This window comes from Callorhinchus milii, unplaced genomic scaffold (assembly GCF_018977255.1).
Source record: "Callorhinchus milii isolate IMCB2004 unplaced genomic scaffold, IMCB_Cmil_1.0 Scaffold1, whole genome shotgun sequence".
In the NCBI taxonomy this organism is placed as follows: domain Eukaryota; kingdom Metazoa; phylum Chordata; class Chondrichthyes; order Chimaeriformes; family Callorhinchidae; genus Callorhinchus; species Callorhinchus milii.
Window position 1 is genome coordinate 14203703 of NW_024704742.1, and position 11098 is coordinate 14214800.

An 11098-nucleotide genomic window follows, 5' to 3' on the forward strand; every position below is an offset into this window, starting at 1 on the left:
TCCCCTTACCTATACTCTTCGATTGTCTTCTTCCTCATGTGGACATCAAGTCTTCTTTTTATTGCTTTTTGGTGCCAGCACAGCTTTCGGCAGCAAGCTCCACATTCTCACCATCTTCCGTGTGAAGAAGTTCCTTCTAAATTCGTTTCAGTGCTATAACGTTTCATGATTCTATCATTGTTTTTGCCAACATTAACTGGGTGATTTAGTACAGCATAAAGCTTATGTCGTATGAAAGTTTAATGTGCCATCAAAGTTCACATAAGCTAAAATGTTGTAGTACAAGAACAATATTATAATATATTTTCTGTATAACATAGTAAGGCTATCTATTAATGAATATTTTCTTTGCTTTGGCAGATAGTTGTATAAAAATCCTGTTTCTTATTATTATGATTGCTATAATGCTTTTTGGATTTGAGTGTTCTAGATTTACCTAAGGGCTAGTGACAGAAATACTCCCACACAAAACAGCATACTGTATAATTTCATCCATCATTGCTGTTTTTCTTCAGTAATCATTCTTGATTAAATAATTCCACCCAGTAGAGTAGGAGTTAAGAAGCTTACTTTGCACATTCGTAGCTATGTTTTCAGCCTACCATTGGGGAACATTCCACTTTGTGGGCAGTCTATGTAGTACAGTAGCATTAGCACTTGGAACACATCAAACAATTATATAATGCTTTACCTGGTCTGTGGATTAGAGAGATTGGTTTGGACACAAGCAAATTGAAAGAGATTGTTTATTTTATTTTAAAGCCTGTTTTTCTTTGATCAGAGTATATATCAACTATGTACTTAGCTCTATCTCCTCCCAACCCCCGCCCATGTGCTGATCACTGTTATCCAAGATATTCTGCATTATTCTGCAATGGGTAGGTTCAACAACATATAACCAGATCGACATTCGTCTACAAAATAATAATAATCCTTGCATTTCGTTTAGCACCTTCACGTTTGGAGGACATCCCAAAGCGCTTCACAGGATTTGCTGTATAGTGCAGTGACTGTGTATTTGTAGGCATATGCAGCAGTCCAATATAGCAATCTTCTACAATGTTGAAGGATTTCAAAACATTCAAGGAACAAATGACCAGTTTTATTTGGGAGATTGATGGTCAGGTCACTGGGGGAAACTCCCTTCACTTTTAAGCCTTGATATACCATTCAAGACTAGAATTAATGTAATCTTTAAAGCAGATTGGACCTCGGGTTATCGTCTCCTCTGAAGGATGGCACTTCTGACAAACACCCTCAGCACTGTATTAGAGTATCATCTTAGACTAACAGGAGCAGGTCAAATAGAAATACCATTCAAGACCATAATGGGTGTTTGATTCTCTCAATCGAGTCGCTAGTGCTATAGTACAGCACCGTGGACAATACATTTTTACGCATAATAAGGCTCAAGTCCAGGTTTGGATATTACATAAATTTATGCTCCAACTTTTAAGACTAGATTTTTTATAAAAGATGCACATGACAATGAGGTTCATTGGAAACGTGTTGCCATATCAGGCTCAGACTTTGAAAGAAATGTAATGTATTTATAGTGGAGCTTCTCAGATAATTCTTTAGCTAAAGTATTAAACTGGAATGTGAATCAATATTTACAGATCAAAGTGAAGGAAATCAAATATAGCACTTCAAAGCAAAACACTTTCTTGTTCATTATCAATGACACAGGGTTTTGTTTATTGCCAGGGGGAATTCTTTGCAGATTATATTATTCATATATGATTTTCATCACCAAACATTTCCTGTCAGTGCATAATACATAAAATTCTGTTGGAAAGTATTAAATCAGTGATTATGCTGGAATAGATGTACCAGAAATCAAATTAACGGTTTGGTATGAAAATTCCAACCTTATGTTGCTCCTGTTATTGCTCAAGGTTTATGTGATGGGCATTAAAAGTTCGATTAGAGCTCAAACAGCTTGCATTTACTGGTATTTTCTGCGAATTTAATGAAAAAACATCTCAAAGCACTTAGCAAAGGTAAAAAGTGGACACCAAACAGGATATGAGATATAGGTGACTGATAGCACAGTCAAACAGATCTATGAAATCCATGAGAAAGATACTGAGGTGAAGGTGGTTTGGAAGTGAGCTCTGAAAATCAAGGGTATTGTGGTTGAAGGCTCTGCTCCTTATGATGCAACAGAGGAAATGGGCACAAGCAACAAACCAGAGCAATGAGTGTGCACTCTAGGACATGGAGCTGGAGACAATTTGATATGTGTTATGAAGCTAGCCCGGAAGAATTTCAAATCAAGGAGGAGGATCTTGAAATTGATCCTTTGAGGACATGAAGTCAGGCAAAGTCAGGGTGGGACAGGATTTAGACCACAGTCTAAAGGGTGAATTAAAGATGGAGAAGCAGAGGTTTATGTGATGGGAGAGAATTGGAGAAAACTATCCTTGAGGTAATAAGGCTCAGCAACGATGATGGTGATGAGATACAACTGTAAGCGGCCAATGTTCCAGAGGTGCCAGAAGGGAGGCCTAGAAATTAATCCGGTGGTGGGTTTGAAACTCAAAAAGCATTATACACAATGCCAAGTCTTGGACTCACTGGGTTGATTCGGCCTGAGAGAAAAAACAGGGTGGTTTACATAATATGAACCAAAGGCACTTAGACTTTGTCAAGCAGGGAAAAAGGTAGTTCCAATCTTTCATCATCCAGGACTGTATATTAACAGGCAATTTGATACAACTGCAACAGCCCTGGAATCAGGAATAGTCCTGTTGAAGAGGTAGAGCTGGTTGTTGCTGGTGTATATATATGGAAGCTATTCGGTGCTTTAGATGATGTTGCCAAGGGTCACAGTGTATAAGAGAAATAAAAGTGCATCAATTTCTGTGTCATACTAGCTCAGATGGTAGCACTCTTGTCAGAGATTGGAAGGTTGTGTGAACAAACTCCACGTTGGAACTCTGAGCTCATAGTCTGGACTGATACTCCAGGAGCACTGCATTGTTGGAGGTATTATCTTTTGGATTAAACATTAAGCTGATGCCCGTCTGTTTATTCACATGGATGCTAAAGATCCCATTGCATTATTTGTAAAGTGATGGAAGTTTCTCCTAGTCAACAATCCCCCAGATAAAATTGATCATGCTTCATAGCTGTTCGTAGGTCATTGCTATGTGCAGATTTTCTGCACGGATTCACCAACAAATAATCACTACACTTCACAGAAACCCGGTGAAACCCTTTATAGTTATACCAGATGCAAGGATTACTATTATAGTGGAATTTTATTTAATTACTGTATGTCTGTATATAGAGTTCTGTAATTTAGTGGTTAGAACACTCGCCTCACAAGCAAGGACCTTGGTTTGATTCCCAGCAGGGCGAAACGTTGGGCAAGTTTCCTTATTCCACACACACCTCTGTTTACTAAGCACTAAGTAGGAACCCGCTTGTTAGTCAATTGGCAGATCGCTTTTCTGGGGATAATAATTCCTTCAAAAAAAATAACAATTTGGTCACTCGATCCACGACTGTTTGTGGGACAGTACTGTGCGCAATTGGCTGCTGTGTTTCGCCCACAAAATATACAGTCACTACACTTTACAATATATTCTGTGAGGCACTTTGAGACATCTCAAAGGCGCAATAAGGTGCTGTATCAAATGCAAGGATTATTATTATTATCTTTCCTCATTTTGATCCCTGCTACCACTTTCAGCCAAAAACAACAACAACTTGCACCTATATAGCGCCCTCCACACAGGGTAGCATCTCAGAGGGAGAGTGTTTCAGAGTTTTGGGGTGTAATGTCTGATAGTGCGACCTCCAATGGTGTGGCGGAGGGTGCGAGGGATGAGCAGGAGGACGGTGCCAGTCGAGCAGAGGCGCCGGGAGGCGGATTGGGAAGTGAGGAAGTCAGAGAGGTAGGGAGGTGCCAGGGAGGAATGGATTTGAATGAATGGATCCTTGTTCAGAAGCAAGGTAGAACAGCCTGTGCAGGAGATTTACTCATCACCTAATGTTGGTTCTTTAGCATTGAGCAAGGAAGCTTCTACAAAGTGTTCTGCACAGCTGTTGATCTGGGAGGTAGCACTGCTCACAATTTAAAGTTGAATGGTGGACAAAGATGAGATTGAAGTTTGATTCGTCTAAATTGAAGTCCACTTTCCTATTGCTAGAGGTCCTGGAGTTGTATCTATTACCAACTGTTATTGTACACTTTTTTTAGTTTTCTGGATCTCTATATAGAAAGTGAATAAAAGTGGTCCTTTCAAAAAAGTATAATTCTTTTTTGTTCGATTGACGTAAAATAATGCAAATTGTCCCGAGACAATATCATTTTGAGCAACTCTGTACCTTGCCCTTTCATTGCAAGTCAGAGATATTTAAGACATAGTGTGCTATTTATTAATTGATTCCTTAATAAGAAATTCCCATTAGAATTCCCGTCCACTTGTAGGATCACTGCTCTGGGAGTAGATTGCTTCCAAGTGGTGTTCCCATGGGTGATGTACTTCTGGATACCAGACAGGGTTCCCATTGATGTGTGCTGGATTCTTTGCGAATAAGAATCCTATTAAAATATTCCTCAAATTAGACCCACTTGTGTGGTTAATACCCATCTTTGCCATAACCACTCAAGAAGTAATAATCCATTCATTGGAAAACATATATGTATAAATCATATTTATATTATTGAGCAGTGAACAAATTATTTGCTTTAAAGCCAAACGTTAACCAATATATTATCACTGGAATAACCTAAATGAGTAGCAGTCTCAGTTTAAAGGTGTGACACTATTGGAGAGATTATTAAACTACATTTCCAAAGTCCTGAAATGAAAGGGCCAGAAATTAAGTGAGCTTGAGTACAGTGGTGCTCAAGGTGACATTACTACTTAAACTATTTCATTTTCACGTTTCTTAACAAACAAGCCATTAAATCTATTTGCAAAGCATGGATTATTTAAGTTACTACTCCCTCAAGGTTGAGTCTGTTGAGTCAAAATACTCTAGTGTTTAGATTGAACTGAAGACATAACAGACGTTATCTGTTCTAGTGTTCTTGCCTCAAGGCTGTTCATTAACACCAAGGGTACTCTGCTATAGGTCATCACCGGTTGTCCTTTATTCATTCTGCTGATAATGATAATAAAACCAGTACATCTCCTTATTAACATTTTTGCTCTGTTTTACTTGCCTTGGTTGCTCAACTCCTTATCTGGACATATATTGAAGGCAAAGAGAGGTAAAGGCCACCGCTAAAATGTTGCTTTCTCATCTGCATCCATTCTGGTGAATGACCAGACACAAACTTATGAACATTTAAAGACGCATAGCAAACTCTCATTGTTTAAATCAGAAGACATGGATCAGATTTTGGGTGAGATCCATACTGAAAAGTTTACTTCATGGAACCTTTCAGAGTTTCACAGTACTTTTAGTTTGTGTTTGTAGTTAGTTTTAGTTAGTGGTGATTTTTGTCATAGCCTATGAACTGTTATTCTCCTTTGGTCCTATTAACCATTTTACCTGTAGCCATGATGCTGCGGAATCTCTCAGTTATTTTCTTTTTCAATTACCTTGAGTGCTGTACCTTATGTTCTGTGTATTGCTAATGATGCATCTGGTTCATTTTCATGCAGTTTCATTTCATGTACGGATTCAGGGATTCTCAATCTCCCTCTCATTTTCTTTATTTTCTTTCCTTCTTTCTTTGTTTCTTGTACCATCTCTTTTATGTGTATCTCTCTCTCTCTCTCTCTCTCTCTCTCTCTCTCACTCTCTCTAAAACTGCCTCTCTAATTTTCAGTGTATGCATGTGTGTGGTGCATACCTCTCTCACTCTTTCTCTAACATCTTATACTTACCTGCTGGATAGGAACTCCACCTCACATTCTGGTTCCTGATAATTAAAATCGTAATTCTGGATACTCACATGCACCTAACTAAAAAAATGATTTAGAGATCGCTGCACTGACTTGACTACCTCGTTTGAGCGCTCTGAGACACTACCCTGCGTGGAGGGCGCTATATAAGTGCAAGTAGTTGTTGTTCATTAGAGCCTGATATGGATAGTCAGTGGACTCATATGCAATGTTCTGCTGTTTTTGCTGCAATTTTTACTTGTTTGTTCGTTTAGCTCAGAGAATGCATTTGTAAGAAAGACTGAACTTAGATATAAGATAGTCACAACAAGAGCGAAAGGACAGTTCAGGAGATTTTGTTTTGCACAGTTATTGAGATGCAGAATGCCCTGCCAAGTAAGGTGGTAGATGTAGAGTCTATTGTGAGTTTCCAGAGGGAAATAGACAAGTTTAATAATATAAGAGTAATAAACCTTCTGTTTGATATAGTGCCTTATCATGTCATGGAGACATCTCAAACACTTCACAGGATATACTGTAAAGTGGTGTGCCTGTGTATGTTTTGTCTATATCAGAGTGAGAGGCTTGAAGGTGAATGGGGATAAGGCAGGACAGTGGGATTGAATGAATAGCTTTCTCTGAGAGCTGGTACAGACCTGATGGGCCAAATAGCCTCCTTCTGTGCTGTCAATTTCTACGATTCGATGAATGGCCCCAATAAACTTCTTACATACCTTTTGGCACTTACAAATCAAGGGCATGGTTAAAAACAATTTGGCAGATGTAGTGTATTGTACAACTGAAGTAAAAATAAGAGGTACATCAATTCCATTCACAGAATAGAATTAGCCAAGAGTCAGGGGTGTCTGGTAAATCATCACTCACACTGCCCAAACTGAGGGGGCAATAAGAAAAGTGAATGTAATGTTGGATTCAGTTAAATTCAAATCCCCAGAATTGCTGGTCAAGACTTGCAGTGTTCTGGTCAAACTTCACTTGGAGAACTCCATAGTGTTCAGGTCTCAGCAACATTATAAACGGGAGACCGTGAACCAAGAAGCTTTAGAGGAAAGCAGAGAAGCTGATACATAGTGTTAGAGAGAGAGAAACTATGAGGAACAAATGCATAGTTCAGTCTCTTTAACCTCAAAAATAGACATTTCAGAGGGGACTTAAGAGAGGTGTGTAACAGGTTAAACCCAGAGCAATGTTTCTAATATACCAAGCCAGCAGGACAAAAATTTCAGGATTGTGAAGTTTAGGTTTAGTATAGAAACCTATACTTCACAATCCTGAAGTATTTATTTATTTACACAGAGACTAATCAACATCTGGAATGGGTAACCAGGAAGTGTGGTTGAGGTCAGGATACTGAACACATTTAAGAAACACTTAGATGATACAATGGGAAAATGATGGGGTTCATCCATTGTGAAGGAAGGAAGGCATGAAAGACTTCATATATAGATTTGTTGTGATTCGGTTGGCGATTCTACAACTGCTGGTAATTTCACTGACCTTGGTGGATAAGCGCATCTTACTGTCCACCGGTCAGTAAATTTACTGACCTTGAGGGTGCAAGCTTATATTAGGATTTTTCTGTTATAAGCTACGGTTGATAAATTTACTGACAATCGCATAATCACCCATAAGAAACTCTTGCTCAGCCATTTACTACATTATTTAAATAACTCGACGTGATCTACTGTTAATTTTATCCTTGCAAATTTACATTTGGAATTTTTCTGTCTGCTGTGGAGATAGCTAATGTCTCTTACATGTAAGTAAAATGATGAAGAATTTCTTCTTCTCATCTACATTTAGAAATTCCTTGTTAATGTACAGCCTCATAAATGTGTTTAAAACATGATGCAGGATGCAGAGAAAATTCGCCCTGAAGGGCTTTTACTTTTGACTGAGAATTCAACAAATTATCATCCTGAATATTTTTAGACAGCGAGTTGAAAATGTTATTTCATGATACTTTCCATTTTTAGTTTGATGTAAATGAATAGAAAGCACACGCTCGGTCTCCTGATTCTGAAATGTAATTTGACTGTGTGACATCTTTGTGTGTTCGATTGCCGGAGCACAAAGCAGGCTAGCCATTGGGGTTGCTAAGTATTTTATTAATTGTCGTCCTGCAAGGGTTGGCTCAAGATCTAACAGAGCACATAAACTGTGCTTGTCAAAAGATTTTTTTTGAGGAAATAATGGCCTTGCTTGTTTGTGGCATCTCCAGTTGTCAGTGTCTGTAGTGACATGTGATATTTTACTACTGTGCCTGTCATGAGCCTGATTCTGAAAGGATTGCACCTCTTTGCGCAAGTGCATTGTGGCAGATCCAAAGATCCTTCGGGAGTTTCCAATCAATCACTTGATTGTGAGAGGAATTCAGTTGAACAGTGAATTAGCTCCGAATGGAATGCATTCATGTGTAACAACCTACTATCTGGATGTCACCAAAATGGCTCCTACTCCTCGAAGGTCTTTACAATAATTAGCTGGAAGAATTGGCTGTTTCTGTCAATCACAGTTGTTTTACAGCTCGTTTCCACTGACTTACATGAAACAGCTACAGCTCGGCTGCCTGCGACTGAGGGAGAGATAACTGCAGTTGCTGGGGCTTTGGTGATGAAGTGGTCCTTGTTTTGCCGCAAATGTGTCCTGTTCTAATCCGTGTGTCAAAGAAGAGGTTGCAATGGAATATAATCATGAATAGGACACTGAATCATTCCAGCCGGGTGAGTCTTAAAGACGAGCACTTTAGAATGTGACTGAGTTAGCAAGTGTCGAAGCAGTGGAGTTGTGGGATGTTTGGAGCTTTCTGTGTGCAGCTGTTTCAGCAGTGAGTCTAGAGTGGCAGTTTCAGTTTGAAACATGGGGAGTTAAATTATTGAATGTAGGATTCAGACGCATTGGGTGCATTGCATTTCCTGTCTGTCTTGAAAACTGCTGTTGTTCACTTATCTCACCATCGGACAAAAGGAGAGATCTGAATCTCTCTCATGCAGTGCAACTTTGTCTCAGCAATGGATATCCTAGTCCCTTTGAATTATTCAGATTAAACACTTTAGTAAGTACCATTCAGACTTTTATCTTTGTTTGCTTTAATTTAACAGAATATACTTTGTGTGAAATATTCAAGATGAGAGAGAAGACAGAAAGTAATGTTTTAACACTGCCATGCAATGACTTGTTTAATTTTTAATTTACAATCCTAAATACAGAACCAAGGGAGTGTGTAAAACAACATGAAGCTATATCAATTGTGGATGATTTCAAAGATGAAAACCATGCTGGTCTTTCTATTTCACAGGTTGAATATTGCTATTGATTTTAAGTAGTACAGATTAAAAGTTTATTCCTTAGGATTGGAAACTTTGCCTATTTTGCTCATTGAGAGGTTTGATTTAAAACATTATTAGCACCTCGCATATTTATTTTACAAATATAGTTAGTAACAGTTCTACGAAAGAAATGGTTAATGCTCTTCAATGTTTGAGTATCCCATTGAGAAATTTTCAGAAGGCAGTCAATTAAGACTGTTTAGACAAGTAAACTTTTCTTTTTAATGTCTTTTCCACAAACTAACCATACTTTAAACAAGTGCTTGTTTTGTCATTTGTTGTAGCAGCTTCATTCAGTTCCTATCAATCGAGTGGGTTAAAATATTAAAATGACAGAGAAGCATGCAAATCTTTATAATCCTCTTTTGCATTCAAGCCTCCAAAAGATGATTTCAGGCAATGCAAAAAGAATGTAAGATTAAAATCAGCCTGTTTAAATAATTTCTTTACTGGAGCAGAACCATTGTAATACTCTGCTTATTCAGGTTGCAGCTTAGTGGACATTTTTGAACATTCAGATGCAAATATTAATTTTAACTATTTGAAAGGTTACGTGGGGTAGAGAAATTCCCAGTTGTAATATAAGCATATAAACAGGTAACATTTTCAGTGACTATATCTACGAGGTTTGCATGTAAAATGTAGAATACTGTTGAAGAAAAAGAGGGACATCAGATCCAACAGCAAGGTATGGACTGGTTGTATCTTAAAACAGCTGCTTATTTGAGTTTGTTGAGTTTTGACGCAGCTTGAGCATTGCCTCACCGAGGAAAACACTCCAGCACATCTTTTATGGATGTTTTCAAAAATAAACGAAGGAGCACTGGCAAATGCAGGTCTTGAATTATCCCTCGCCCACATCAGGACTTGAGCTTTTAGTCCAGTCTGGTACCTGCTTTAGCACTGAAGGAGCGCTACATTCCACTGGCCAACAATCTAGTGCAACAATAGGGAATTGCTGTGAAATAATAATAATCCTTGCATTTGATATAGCACCTTATCATGTCTTCGAGATGTCTCAAAGTATTTCACAGAATATACTGTAAAGTGTAGTGACTGTGTATTTTGTGGGCGAAATGACAATTATACGATTATCGTCATCATCCCTGCTCAAGTTCTAACAAAGCAGACTTTGGAATGGTGTTAATTGTATGCAACCTGCTCTTTTAATATAAAACAGCAACAAAAGGAGTGATGAGCTTTCACCATTCCTAAGGAGCCCAGTGGAGAATGCCATATTGGGTGAAAGCCAAGCCTTACTATTTGAAAGTCAGGGTTTAAAGATAGCATTGACCTCAAACAGAGTCCATAATCTCTGTATCTCAGCGCTTTGGGACGTCCTCCTGACGTGAAAGGAGCTCTATAAATGTAATTTTGTTGTATTTTTGTTATTGTTGTATATTCTGCATATATGTTTTGTACCAAATACTATATTCAACATCCAATCAATGTAATCAAGTAACAACAATAACAACAACAAAATTACATTTGTATCACGCCTTTCACATCAGGAGGACATCCTAAGGTGCTGGACAGTCAGTGTTTCGGACCCGAGCTGTGGGTCGGGATCGGGGAGGGCAGATGGGGAAGGAGGGTGATCGAAAGCACGGTTTAAGAGGAGGGTCTTTGGACATGTCTTGAATGAGGCAAGGGAGGGGACGAGGCGGAGGGTCTGTGGGATGGAGTTCCAGAGGGTGGGAGCGGAGTGGCTGAAGGCCACTGGTGGGGCGGGCGAGGCGGGGATGTGAAGCAGGCCGGATCCCTGCTTTCTCTCCTTTCATTAAATAATCTTTCATATCTCTGCCTCCATACCTGACACAAGGTTACCTACAGCTTCTTACAGCAGGTTGTTGCGTTTATTGGGAAGGGGGAAAATTGTGTGTTATAATAATAATAATA